Below are 15,615 nucleotides of genomic sequence, written 5' to 3'. Positions count from 1 at the left end.
CTCATCACCACCATCACTCATCACCACCACCACTCATCACCACCACCACTCATCACCACCATCACTCATCACCACCACCACTCATCACCACCATCACTCATCACCACCATCACTCATCACCACCACCACTCATCACCACCACCACTCATCACCACCATCACTCATCACTCAACACCACCACCACTCAACACCACCACCACTCATCACCACCACCACTCATCACCACCACCACTCATCACCACCACCACTCATCACCACCATCACTCATCACCACCACCACTCATCACCACCACCACTCATCACCACCATCACTCATCACCACCACCACTCATCACCACCATCACTCATCACCACCATCACTCATCACCACCACCACTCATCACCACCATCACTCATCACCACCACTCATCACCACCACTCATCACCACCACCACTCATCACTCAACACCACCACCACTCAACACCACCACCACTCATCACCACCACCACTCAACACCACCATCACTCAACACCACCACCACTCATCACTCAACACCACCACCACCACTCATCACCACCACCACTCATCACCACTATCACTCATCACCACCACCACTCATCACCACCATCACTCATCACCACCATCACTCATCACCACCATCACTCATCACCACCACCACTCAACACCACCATCACTCATCACCACCATCACTCATCACCACCATCACTCATCACCACCATCACTCATCACCACCATCACTCAACACCACCATCACTCATCACCACCATCACTCATCACCACCATCACTCATCACCACCATCACTCATCACCACCATCACTCATCACCACCATCACTCATCACCACCACCACTCATCACCACTATCACTCATCACCACCACCACTCATCACCACCATCACTCATCACCACCATCACTCATCACCACCATCACTCATCACCACCATCACTCATCACCACCATCACTCATCACCACCATCACTCATCACCACCATCACTCATCACCACCACCACTCAACACCACCATCACTCATCACCACCACCACTCAACACCACCATCACTCATCACCACCATCACTCATCACCACCACCACTCAACACCACCATCACTCAACACCACCATCACTCATCACCACCGTCACTCATCACCACCATCACTCATCACCACCACCACTCATCACCACCATCACTCATCACCACCGTCACTCATCACCACCACCACTCATCACCACCGTCACTCATCACCACCATCACTCATCACCACCGTCACTCATCACCACCACCACTCATCACCACCGTCACTCATCACCACCACCACTCATCACCACCATCACTCATCACCACCATCACTCATCACCACCGTCACTCATCATCACCACCACCACTCATCACCACCACCACTCAACACCACCGTCACTCATCACCACCACCACTCAACACCACCATCACTCATCACCACCACCACTCATCACCACTCAACACCACCACCACTCATCACCACCACCACTCAACACCACCATCACTCATCACCACCATCACTCATCACCACCACCACTCAACACCACCGTCACTCATCACCACCACCACTCATCACCACCGTCACTCAACACCACCACCACTCATCACCACCACCACTCATCACCACCACCACTCAACACCACCACCACTCATCACCACCACCACTCAACACCACCACCACTCAACACCACCACCACTCATCACCACTCAACACCACCACCACTCATCACCACCACCACTCAACACCACCATCACTCATCACCACCATCACTCATCACCACCACCACTCAACACCACCGTCACTCATCACCACCACCACTCATCACCACCGTCACTCAACACCACCACCACTCATCACCACCACCACTCATCACCACCACCACTCAACACCACCACCACTCATCACCACCACCACTCAACACCACCACCACTCAACACCACCATCACTCATCACCACCATCACTCATCACCACCACCACTCATCACCACCATCACTCATCACCACCATCACTCAACACCACCGTCACTCATCACCACCATCACTCATCACCACCACCACTCATCACCACCGTCACTCATCACCACCGTCACTCATCACCACCACCACTCATCACCACCATCACTCATCACCACCACCACTCAACACCACCACCACTCATCACCACCATCACTCATCACCACCACCACTCATCACCACCATCACTCATCACCACCACCACTCAACACCACCACCACTCATCACCACCACCACTCATCACCACCGTCACTCATCACCACCACCACTCATCACCACCACCACTCAACACCACCACCACTCATCACCACCACCACTCAACACCACCACCACTCAACACCACCACCACTCATCACCACCACCACTCATCACCACCACCACTCATCACCACCACCACTCAACACCACCACCACTCATCACCACCATCACTCATCACCACCATCACTCATCACCACCATCACTCATCACCACCACCACTCATCAACACCGTCACTCAACACCACCACCACTCAACACCACCATCACTCAACACCACCATCACTCATCACTCATCACCACTCATCACTCAACACCACCATCACTCATCACCACCATCACTCATCACCACCATCACTCATCACCACCACCACTCATCACCACCATCACAATCATTAATTTCAACCATCACTCATCACCCATCGCACCTTGGGAGTCGCTGATGCCAACGTGCAGGTCCACTCCTTCATGGTAGTCACTGCGAACAACATCAACATCGCCATCAACATAGCATCATCACCACCACCAACAATGGCATCATCTTCTTGGTTCTTTCGGTAAAGTCACGTAGAAGGGAAATAATAAAAGAATAAAAGTAAAACATATTAAAATATTTTAAAATGTTTTATTTTTATTATTTTATTATTTCCCTTCTACGTGACTTTACCGAAAGAACCAAGAATATGAATTCCTGCAGTCACGAAAGCTCTAAATCGAAATGTCATCATCATAAACATCACCCCACCCCTCTCCGCCCCTGTGGCTCACGTGAGGAAGGCCCCCCGCGTGGGCCGCACGGCCAGCTGATGTGGGGAGCTGTGGGCGCTGGAGAGGGGGGCTCGGAGGCTCACGGGGGGCTCGGGGAGGGGGGCCCCCCCGAGGGAAGCCCCGCAGAGCGGACACAGCGGGGGGACCCGCACCCCCACCACCACGCGGGGGCCGCAGTGCGAGAAGAGCACGAGACTCGGGGGGGGGTGCTGCCGACATCCACGTGCACCCCACAACCACCTACACACAACAACAACAACAATCACCACGTCACAACCACCTACACACAACAACAACAACACAACAACAACACAACCACGTCACAACCACCTACACACAACAACAACACAACCACCATGTCACAACCACCTCGACACAACTACCATGTCACAACCACAACACTACAACCACCACGTCACAACCACACAACACTACCACAACCACCTACACACAACAACAACACAACCACCACGTCACAACCACAACACTACTACCACCACGTCACAACCACACAACACTACCACACAACACTACCACAACCACAACCACCTACACACAACAACAACAACAATCACCACGTCACAACCACCTACACACAACAACACAACCACCACGTCACAACCACCTCGACACAACTACCATGTCACAACCACAACACTACCACAACCACCACAGCACAACAACACAATCACCACGTCACAACCACCTACACACAACAACAACACAACAACACAACCACCATGTCACAACCACCTACACACAACAACACAACAACAACACAACCACCATGTCACAACCACCTACACACAACAACACAACAACAATCACCATGTCACAACCACCTACACACAACAACACAACAACACAATCACCATGCCACAACCACCTACACACAACAACAACACAACCACCATGTCACAATCACCTACACACAACAAGACAACCACCTACACACAACAACACAACAACAATCACCACGTGACAACCACCTCGACACAACTACCATGTCACAACCAGAACACAACAACCACCTACACACAACAACACAACCACCATGTGACAACCACCTCGACACAACTACCATGTCACAACCACAACACTACCACCACCACGTCACAACCACACAACACTACCACAACCACCTACACACAACAACAACAACACAACAACAATCACCATGTCACAACCACCTACACACAACTACCATGTCACAACCACACAACACTACCACAACCACCTACACACAACACAACCACCATGTCACAACCACCTACACACAACAACACAACAACAACACAACCACCATGTCACAACCACCTCGACACAACTACCATGTCACAACCAGAACACTACAACCACCACCACAGCACAACCACACAACACTACCACAACCACCTACACACACCAACACAACCACTTACACACCAACACAACAACACAATCACCATGTGACAACCACCTCGATGCAACTACCACCACCATGTCACAACCACATTGACAACTACCATGTCACAACCAGAACACTACAACCACCACCACGTCACAACCACACAACACTACCACAACCACCTACACACACCAATACAACCACCTACACACACCAACACAACCACCAATCACCACGTCACAACCACCAATCACCACGTCACAACCACAACCACCTCGACGCAACAACAACCAGGTCACAACCACAAAACACTACCACAACCACCCACATGCAATAACCACCACCATGTCACAGCCACAACCTCCTGGACACAACAACCACCATGTCACAACCACAACACGGCAACACTACCACCACCACCACACTGATCACCACCACCACCACACTGACACAACACTCACCACCACCACCACACTCACCACCACCACCACACTAACCACCACCACCACCACACTGATCACCACCACCACACTGATCACCACCACCACACTCACCACCACCGCACTGACCACCACCACCACACTGACACCACCACCACCACACTGACACAACACTCACCACCACACTAACCACCACCACCACCACCACACTGACCACCACCACCACACTCACCACCACATTGACCACCACCACCACACTCACCACCACCACACTCACCACCACCACCACACTCACCACCACCACCACCGCACTGTACCTGCACCACGCGCCGTGTTGCTGCCCCCGGCCCCCCTCTTCCGCGTCCGCGTTCACTGTCCCCGGTCACGTGACGCGGGTACAGTTCCCGCCAAAATTCAAATGCGGCGCGCGCTCCGCCCCCTCGCCCCGCCTCTCACCCCGCCCCTCGCTCCACTCGCCCCCCCCCCTCGCCCCTCACCCCGCCCCTCGCTCTACTCGCTCCGCCCCCTCGCCCCGCCCCTCACCCCACCCCCTCGCTCCACTCGCCCCGCCCCCTCGCTCACACTCCACTCCACTCGTTCACACTCCACTCACTCGGAGTCACGAGTGTCGCTCTCCCCGCTGTTTAATTGGAGCTCCACACGCGGACGCCGACCACGCGAGGCTGAGTGTGTCACAAGCCCCCCTCGGGAGAGGGCACCGCCACACACCTGCCCCTCCACATACCAAATACCGACATTTTAGACGCGTCCCATCAGCCTCCTGCGAGTGCATCGCTTCAAGTCAAACTTCGGACCACTTTCGACATTGAGCCTCTCAGCAGCAGCAGATTTGTGCTCCCCTTGAACCATTCCTGGCCAACTTCCCACATGTTTATAGGCGAGGACCCTCAGACATGGGTCTGGCACGACACAGAACCATGATACACCCACACTGCCCCCACGCTCATGACGGGTGAGTGTGTGGGGTGTGTGGGGCGAGTTGCAAGGGGGGTGTGGGGTCGACTCAGGGTCGACTCGAGGTCGACTTGAGTCAAGAGTCGCCGCTGACTCCCCCAGTCTCTGAGACCAGCGCCATCGTCCTGTGAGGTACCGCCTCGGTCCATCTTAGTCACCCCTCAGACCACCTCAATCCACCCTCAGTCCACCTCCATCCACCCTCAGTCCATCTTAGTCACCCCTCAGACCACCTCTCAGTCCACCTCAAACCACCCCCAGCCTACCTCAAACCACCCTCAGTCCACCTCAATCCACCCCCAGTCCATCTCAAACCACCCTCAGTCCATCTCAGTCACCCCTCAGACCATCTCTCAGTCCACCCTCAATCCACCGTCAATCCACCCTCAGTCCATCTCAGTCACCCCTCAGACCATCTCTCAGTCCACCCTCAATCCACCCCCAGTCCACCTCAATCCACCCTCAGTCCATCTCAAACCACCCTCAGTCCATCTCAGTCACCCCTCAGACCATCTTTCAGTCCTCCTCAAACCACCCTCAGTCCATCTCAGTCACCCCTCAGACCATCTCTCAGTCCACCCTCAATCCACCCTCAGTCCACCTCAATCCACCCCCAGCCCACCTCAAACCACCCTCAGTCCACTCCATCCACTTCTCAGCCCACCTCAATCCACCCTCAACCCACCTCAATCTACCCCTCAGTCCAGCTAATCATCACTCAGTCCACCCTCAGTCCACCTTAGTCACCCCTCAGTCCACCCTCAGTGACCCCCGAAGCACTTATTATTATTACCATGCTCCAGTATATCAATATTATTACATACATTTAAATAGCGAGTAACCGATCCCTGAGCCAATAACCGATGTTTGGAAGCGGTTACCGATCTCGATTTGAAGTTTCCGTGACTGCAGATATCCAAACTCTTTGATTCTTTCAGTAAAGTCACGTGGGTAGAAAATAAAAAATAAATTTCTTTTGTAATAAAACAAATTTATTTAGTTTTATTTTCTACCTACAAATGTATTTTGTTTTATTTTCGACCTACAAATGTATTTTGTTTTATTTTCTACCTACAAATTTATTTTGTTTAATTTTCTACCTACAAATTTATTTTGTTTGATTTTCTACCTACAAATTTATTTTGTTTTATTTTCTACCTACAAATTTATTTTGTTTGATTTTCTACCTACAAATTTATTTAGTTTTATTTTATACCTACAAATGTATTTTGTTTTATTTTCTACCTACAAATTTATTTAGTTTTATTTTTTACCTACAAATGTATTTTGTTTTATTTTCTACCTACAAATGTATTTTGTTTTATTTTCTACCTACAAATGTATTTTGTTTTATTATCGACCTACATATTTATTTTGTTTGATTTTCTACCTACAAATGTATTTTGTTTTATTTTCTACCTACAAATTTATTTTGTTTAATTTTCTACCTACAAATGTTTTTTGTTTTATTTTCTACCCACAAATTTATTTTGTTTTATTTTCTACCTACGTGACTTTACCGAAAGAACCAAAGAGTAAGCGGTTACCGGTTTCACCCCACCCCACCCCCGACCCCTCCTCAGTCGAACTCGGTCTCGATGTCGTCCTCCATGAGTCGCTCCCTCTCCGCGGGGCCCTCCTCCTCCTCGTCCATGGCCCCTCCCCCCATGCTGGCGAGACGCCACAACGTGAAGGCCGCGAGGCCTCCCAGGGCAAGGCCCCCAGCGGCCACCGAGACCGGGAGGCCCAAGGCCCGGGGCCCGTCCAGGAGGAGCAGCGAGCAGACGGCCCCCAGCCACGCGGCCAACATCAGGGGCACTGCAGCAGCAGCAGCAGCAGCAAGAGAAACAACCCATCCATCAGATTCACCATGGAAGTGGAGAAAGATGGCAAACTACCATTCTTAGATATTCTGTTTGAGAGGGGACCTGACGGATCCTTGGGACATTCTGTCTACAGGAAAGCCACCCACACAGATTCCTACTTGGAACCTGATTCCCACCACCACCCGTCTCAAAAGAATTCTCTCATCAAAACGCTATACCACAGAGCTCATGGCATTTCTGACCAACACCACCTGGCCAGTGAATTAAAACATGTACATCGGGCCCTCAAGATGAACGGATACTCTGACCGCACCATCCGCCAAGCTGTTTCCCCCACCATACAGAAACAGCCTCTTGAAACTCCGATCAAAACTATCACGTTGCCATACATAGCAGGCGTGGCCAAAAAGATCTCCAAAATTCTAAACAAACATAAGATCCAAGTCCGATTCAGTACAGTACATAAAATCCGTGATCTAATTCCATCTGTGAAGGATGTCGTTCCTGACGTGCAATACCCTGAAGTCTATAAACTGAGTTGCAGCTGTGGTGATTGTTACATTGGGGAAACAAAACGTCATATCCCTAATCGCGTCCGCGAGCACAAATCAGATCTGAAACACGGAAAAATTGAGTCTTTGGCCGTTGCCGATCATTGCTACAACGCTGTGGGCTCTCATGAGATTGTCTTTTCCGAGACCAAGGTGCTCTGCAAACCTTCTGGCTACCATCAGAGGTTTGTGCACGAAGCCATCCAGATATACAAACACAGACATAACTTCAACCGTGATGATGGGTACAAACTGAGTAATCATTGGAAAGATGCCATTAACCATGCAAAAAAGAGTTAACTACACATATTAGTAGGTTTTTACTCTTTAAACTGGTACAAAAACTGACACCTTTATACAATCTTAATTTAGGAGCTTTCGTGACTGCAGGAATTATTCTTTGGTTCTTTTCGGTTAAGTCACGTCTAAAAATAAAATAATAAATTAAAATAACATATTACGACGTTTCGATTGCAACACAAGCAATCATCATCAGGTATAAAAGAAATAGCAACAAAAAATCTAACTAGAAAACTATCATGTTTGCAATAACCACAACACAAGCCGTCAAAATGTAAACAAAAAGAAACAACTCTGATAATGATAATGATATGCACTGTCATTAAAGTGCATATCATTATCAGAGTTGTTTCTTTTTGTTTGCATTTTGACTGCTTGTGTTGTGGTTATTGCAAATAGGATGCCTTGTATAAAGGTATCACTTTTTGTACCAGTTTAAAGGGTAAAAACCTACTACTATATTTTGCCACTGGTAAAGGAGGTGTCATAGTGTCAATGCTTAACTACACATATTTGTACCATCTTATCTGACAGGTACTATTCTACTTTACCGAGTGTTGACATCCCCAGCGTTTACCAGTGTTGCTGACTTTTATGCTTATTATAAGCTAACACCGGCCACAACCATGAGTCGATGTGCACCATTGTTCTCTCTTAATTCTAGATTTGAAGCTTTCGTGACTGCAAGGATTCATATTCTTAGGTTTTTTCGGTAAAGTCACGTAGGTAAAAAATTAAAATTAATAAAAGTAAAATAAAAATAAAATAAAAATCACGACGTTTCGGAGGCAACACAAGCTTCCGTCGTCAGGTGGGAACGTCTTGATTTTTATTTTATTTTAATTTTACTTTTATTAATTTAATTTTTTTATCTACGTTACTTTACCAGAAAAAACCTAAGAATATGTTCTCTCGTAGCCCTGCTCCCCAGGACCATCAGGCCATCCCCCTGGCTACCACATTCAGACAAGCCCCTCACCCCCTCCCTCCCTTAACTTGTATTTAAGGGCTTGCCTCTTGGATTTTATCCTCACTTAATACAGTAAATTCAGCTGTTGATGGTCCCACCTGATGACGGAGACTTGTGTTGCCTCCGAAACGTCGTGATTTATTATTTTATTTCAATTATTATTTATATTATTTATTATTATTTTTTACCTACGTGACTTTACCAAAAAAACCTAAGAGTATGAATCCTTGCAGTCACGAAAGCTTCAAATCTAGAAACAATGGGGCCGTCCATAAATGACGTCACGCACCTAGGGGGGGGGGGCAGACATTTGTGACGATGTGTGACGAGGGAGGGGGATTTGAGAAATGTGACGTCACGTAAAAATGCGCAACTTTAAATAAATATAGACAACACATTCTACTTCATTGAGTGAGTGTGTGAGTGAATGGGTGAGTTGGTGAATGAATAAGTGTGTGAGTGAATGGGTGAGTTGGTGAATGAATGAGTGAGTGTTTGAGCTTGCAACTGAATGAGTGCATGAATGGGTGAGTGTGTGAGTGAATAGGTGAGTTGGTGAATGAATGAGTGAGTGTGTGAGTGAATGGGTGAGCTTGCAACTGAATGAGTGAGTGTGTGAGTGAATGGGTGAGTGTGTGAGTGAATGGGTGAGTTGATGAATGAGTGAGTGTTTGAGCTTGCAACTGAATGAGTGAGTGTGTGAGTGAATGGGTGAGTTGGTGATTGAATGAGTGAGTGTGTGAGTGAGTGAGTCGGTGTGTGAATGTGTGAGTGTGTGAGTGAGTGAGTTGGCGAGTGAATGAGTGAGTGTGTGAGTGAGTGAGTGAGTCGGTGAATGAATGAGTGAGTGTGTGAGTGAGTGAGTTGGCGAGGGAATGAGTGAGTGTGTGAGTGAGTCGGTGAGTTGGCGAGTGAATTAGTGAGTGTGTGAGTGAGTGAGTCGGTGAGTGAATGAGTGAGTGTGTGAATGAGTGAGTGAGTTGGCGAGTGAATGAGTGAGTGTGTGAGTGAGTCGGTGAGTTGGCGAGTGAATGAGTGAGTGTGTGAGTGTGTGAGTGAGTGAGTCGGTGAGTGAATGTGTGAGTGTGTGAGTGAATGGGTGAGTTGGTGAATGACTGAGTGAGTGTGTGAGTGAGTGGGTGAGTTGGCGAGTGAATGAGTGAGTGTGTGAGTGAATGGGTGAGTCGGTGAATTAATTAATTAGTGAATGAGTGAGTGTGAGTGAGTGAGTCGGTGAGTTGGCGAGTGAGCCGTACGTGCTAGGAGCTGCAGGGCGAGCGAGTGTGACACGTCGAGGCAGGGAGGCGAGGCGAGGGTGGTGAAGAGGGTGAGCGCCACGGCTGCCGCGGACACAGCCGCGCCCGCCACGGCCACACGGCCCATGGCGAACAGCACCACTGCGGCACACCACGTCAGGATACCCCACGCAGTCACAGCAATGGGGCGTGAGGGTGGGTGAGGTGAGGGTGGGTGAGGGTGACGTGAGGGTGAGGTGAGGGTGGGTGAGGTGAGGGTGGGTGAGGGTGAGGTGAGGGTGGGTGAGGGTGGGTGAGGTGAGGGTGAGGTAAGGGTGAGGTGAGGGTGGGTGAGGGTGAGGTGAGGGTGAGTGAGGGTGGGTGAGGGTGAGGTGAGGGTGAGGTGAGGGTGAGGTGAGGGTGAGGTGAGGGTGAGGTGAGGGTGGGTGAGGGTGGGTGAGGTGAGGGTGGGTGAGGGTGAGGTGAGGTGAGGGTGGGTGAGGGTGGGTGAGGGTGAGTGAGGGTGTGGTGAGGGTGAGGTAAGGGTGAGGTGAGATGAGGGTGAGGTGAGGGTGAAGTGAGGTGAGGGTGGGTGAGGGTCAGGTGAAGGTGGGTGAGGTGAGGGTGGGTGAGGGTGGGTGAGGGTGAGGTGAGGTGAGGGTGAGGTGAGGGTGAGGTGAGGGTGGGTGAGGTGAGGGTGAGGTGAGGGTTAGGGTTGGTGAGGGTGAGTGAGGGTGAGGTGAGGGTGGGTGAGGTGAGGGTGAGGTGAGGGTTAGGGTTGGTGAGGGTGAGGTGAGGGTTGGTGAGGGTGAGGTGAGGGTTGGTGAGGGTGAGGGTGAGGGTTGGTGAGGGTGAACTGTGTGTGTGTGTCACCGCTAGCTTGTTTGATGTCCACCCGCGTCTCCTTTTTTCCCTCCTCCCTCTTCCACGCGGAGAAGAGACCAAGACGCAGTTGCACCTAGAGGGAGAGGCAGGGCCACCCTGACCCGTGTCACCCTGACCCGTGTCACCTTGTCCCGTGTCACCCTGACCCGTGTCACCCTGACCCGTGTCACCATCACCCGTGCCACCCTGACCCGTGTCACCCTGACCCGTGTCACCCTAACCCGTGTCACCATCACCCGTGCCACCCTGACCCATGTCACCCTGGCCCGTGTCACCATGACCCGTGTCACCCTGACTCGTGTCACCTTCAAATGGGTTACCCTGACCCGTGTCACCATCACCCGTGTCACCATGACCCGTGTCACCCTGACCCGTGTCACCCTGACCCGTGTCACCATCACCCGTGTCACCCTGACCCGTGTCACCTTAACATGGGTTACACTGACCCGTGTCACCCTGACCCGTGTCACCATGACCCGTGTCACCCTGACCCGTGTCACCCTGACATGGTCTATACTCTATACTAACCCGTGTCACCCTGACCCGTGTCACCCTGACCCGTGTCACCCTGACATGGTCTATACTAACCCGTGTCACCCTGACCCGTGTCACCCTGACATGGTCTATACTAACCCGTGTCACCATGACCCGTGTCACCCTGACCCGTGTCACCCTGACATGGTCTATACTAACCCGTGTCACCCTGACCCGTGTCACCCTGACCCGTGTCACCCTGACATGGTCTATACTAACCCGTGTCACCCTGACCCGTGTCACCTTGACCCGTGTCACCCTGACATGGTCTATACTAACCCGTGTCACCCTGACCCGTGTATTTTGTTGAACCTTTTTCGCACCGTACGTAGCCAACCGTGCTCATCGGAGGTGCGGGGGAAGGACAACAAAATGGACTCAAGAAGCGGTTCTAAATGTCACCCTCACCTGGATCACCTTGACCATTACCTGGGTCACTGTAGCCCTGATCTGGGTCACCATCAACAAAACAGATTCATTTTCGGGTTGTGTTTAGCCTCGAGTAAGAACATAGATGGATGAGGGATGTGGTGTGCCGGGAGCAGAAATGTGTTTCCAACGTCAATCCAACCTGAGTCCACTCAATCCACCCTCAATCCACCCTCAATCCACCCTCAGTCCACCTCAATTCACCCTCAATGCAACTCAATCCACCCTCAATCCACCCTCAGTCCACCCTCAATTCATCCTTAGTCTACTCAATCCACCCGTAATTCACCCTCAATTCACCCTTAGTCAACTCAATCCACCCCTAATTCACCCTCAATTCACCCTTAGTCCACTCAATCCACCCATAATTCACCCTCAATTCACCCTCAATCCACCATGGGTCGTGGCCTGCCCCAGGTGAGTCGACTACCTTGGGCCCTGGCGGGCCGCTGGGGCCCGTGAAGGAGGCGGTGGTGGTCGTGGTGGTCGTGGTGGTGTTGGTGAGGCCCCAGGAGGATGAGAGGAGTGCGGAGCCCCAGGCCAGGAGGGAGAGAACTCCCAGCAGAGCGGGCAGCAGGGACACGCACTGGGGCACTGCGGCTAGCGGGGGTGGGGGGTCAGGGGGTCATCCGGGGGGGTGGATTGAGACAGAGAGTGAGGCATAGGGGGCCCTGCCGAGTTTATAGGAGGCGATTCTGCTGCTGTTGCGATCTCAGTTGAGATATTTTGTTTGTTAAATATCAGCATTGCGGGGCTGTGGTTTGGCCGATAGCAGTTCCACTGGGCGTGTTGGTTTAGCAATGCGAGGAGGAAACCGGAGAACCCGCAGGAAACCCCACGCAGAGCAGGGGGAGAGAGAGAGATGGAGAGAGAGAAAGACAGCTTAGACACTCCACACAGAGTGGAGCGCCCGGGTTGGGAACCGAACCCAGGCTCGTCTCGCTGTGAGGCGTGGCAAGCGTCACTCACTCGCCCAGACACGAGGGTGTGAGCCTTGTTAGCGAGCACCTATTAAGGCCGGCACGGCACACGAGGGGATGGGGTGCCCAGCACCAAACCCGGCCGCCTTTGTCTCCCCAGTGCTGGTGTTTACCCCTACGTGCCAGGTACACATTTAACGCTGAGTCGACCTAAGCTAGAGACCCAGGACCGGTTCAAATAAGCTTCACTGGTGTTGAGCGTGAGCGGGAATCGAACTCGGGTCGCCGGGTTCAAAGCTGGACATCTGTGGAAAAAGAGCTTTATAGCTGATCGGATTCCTCCAGCATAAATAAATATGGTGATTATGATAGCGCAGTGCGCTAACCACTTCGCCACCAGTCCGCACGAATACAATACAGTACTTTGTAAATACACACAAACACACACACCCATCGTTGTTGCCGGAGGGCGACTGCCACCAACTGCCTCCAACTGCCCCAGTCACCTCACGGTGCACCTAGCCGGGCACCGCCCAGCGGCGTCCTGCACGAGCCTCCTCCTCCTCCTCCAGAGGCCTCCGATCTGGACACCGCCTCTGTCACGAGTCGTGGGTGAGTGGGTGGGGTGGTGAGTGGGTGGGGTGGTGAGTGGGTTTGTGTGAGAGTGGGTGGGGTGGTGAGTGGGTTTGTGTGTAAGTTGGTGAGTGGGTTTGTGTGTGAGTGGGTGGGGTGGTGAGTGGGTTTGTGTGAGAGTGGGTGGGGTGGTGAGTGGGTGGGGTGGTGAGTGGGTTTGTGTGTGAGTGGGTGGGGTGGTGAGTGGGTTTGTGTGTGAGTGGGTGGGGTGGTGAGTGGGTGGGGTGGTGAGTGGGTTTGTGTGAGAGTGGGTGGGGTGGTGAGTCGGTTTGTGTGTGAATGGGTTTGTGTGTGAGTGGGTGGGGTGGTGAGTGGGTTTGTGTGTGAGTGGGTGGGGTGGTGAGTGGGTGGGGTGGTGAGTGGGTTTGTGTGAGAGTGGGTGGGGTGGTGAGTGGGTTTGTGTGAGAGTGGGTGGGGTGGTGAGTGGGTTTGTGTGTGAGTTGGTGAGTGGGTTTGTGTGTGAGTGGGTGGGGTGGTGAGTGGGTTTGTGTGTGAGTGGGTGGGGTGGTGAGTGGGTGGGGTGGTGAGTGGGTTTGTGTGAAAGTGGGTGGGGTGGTGAGTGGGGTTGTGTGCGAGTCGGTGGGTTGGTGAGTGGGTTTCTGTGTGAGTGGGTGGGGTGGTGAGTGGGTTTCTGTGCGAGTGGGTGGGGTGGTGAGTAGGTTTCTGTGTGAGTGGGTGGTTTGGTGAGTGGGTTTCTGTGCGAGTGGGTGGGGTGGTGAGTGGGTTTCTGTGTGGGTGAGTTGGTGAGTGGGTTTCTGTGTGAGTGGGTGGGGTGGTGAGTGGGTTTGTGTGTGAGTGGGTGGGGTGGTGAGTGGGGTTGTGTGCGAGTCGGTGGGTTGGTGAGTGGGTTTCTGTGTGAGTGGGTGGGGTGGTGAGTGGGTTTCTGTGCGAGTGGGTGGGGTGGTGAGTAGGTTTCTGTGTGAGTGGGTGGTTTGGTGAGTGGGTTTCTGTGCGAGTGGGTGGGGTGGTGAGTGGGTTTCTGTGTGGGTGAGTTGGTGAGTGGGTTTCTGTGTGAGTGGGTGGGGTGGTGAGTGGGGTTGTGTGCGAGTCGGTGAGTTGGTGAGTGGGTTTCTGTGTGAGTGGGTGGGGTGGTGAGTGGGTTTCTGTGCGAGTGGGTGGGGTGGTGAGTGGGTTTCTGTGTGGGTGAGTTGGTGAGTGGGTTTCTGTGCGAGTGGGTGGGTTGGTGAGTGGGTTTGTGTGTGGGCGAGTTGGTGAGTGTATTTCTGCGTGAGTGGCTGGGTGAGTGGGTTTGGGTGAGTGAGTTAGTGAGTGGGTGAGCGAGTTCACGTTTCCTTTGCCCGAGTGATCAAACACAACGTGCAGCAGTGATGGCCCCAAGAGGAGCGGCGCAAGTTGTCCATCGCGACCTATGTGCCGTCCACCAACCTACACGTCTTTCACACCGTACCGTGCTAATCGGAGGCAGCAGCGAGGGTTGGTGGCTGACACACACACACACAGGTGCGAAACCCCCGTCC

At 52.0% G+C, this 15,615-nt stretch overlaps 1 long non-coding RNA gene across 2 annotated transcripts in view; it reads right to left on the bottom strand.

Moving 5' to 3' along the window:
* The window catches only part of LOC144728102 (uncharacterized), a 149,337-nt gene that overhangs the window by 605 nt on the left and 133,117 nt on the right, over window positions 1–15,615 (bottom strand). The window contains exons 1-3 of one of the 2 annotated variants that reach the window (XR_013587481.1): window positions 5,197–5,279; window positions 3,053–3,292; window positions 2,713–2,762 (exon numbers count right to left, since the gene is read on the bottom strand). This is a non-coding gene — a long non-coding RNA (uncharacterized LOC144728102). Of the gene's footprint in view, window positions 1–2,712; window positions 2,763–3,052; window positions 3,293–5,196; window positions 5,280–15,615 lie in introns of those variants that run through there. The other variant, XR_013587482.1, reaches the window with a different exon arrangement.

This window comes from Lampetra planeri, chromosome 27 (assembly GCF_965212315.1).
Source record: "Lampetra planeri chromosome 27, kcLamPlan1.2.h2, whole genome shotgun sequence".
In the NCBI taxonomy this organism is placed as follows: Eukaryota; Metazoa; Chordata; class Hyperoartia; order Petromyzontiformes; family Petromyzontidae; genus Lampetra; species Lampetra planeri.
Note: the sequence above shows the minus strand (reverse complement) of the source record. Positions and strands in the feature narration are given on the sequence as shown.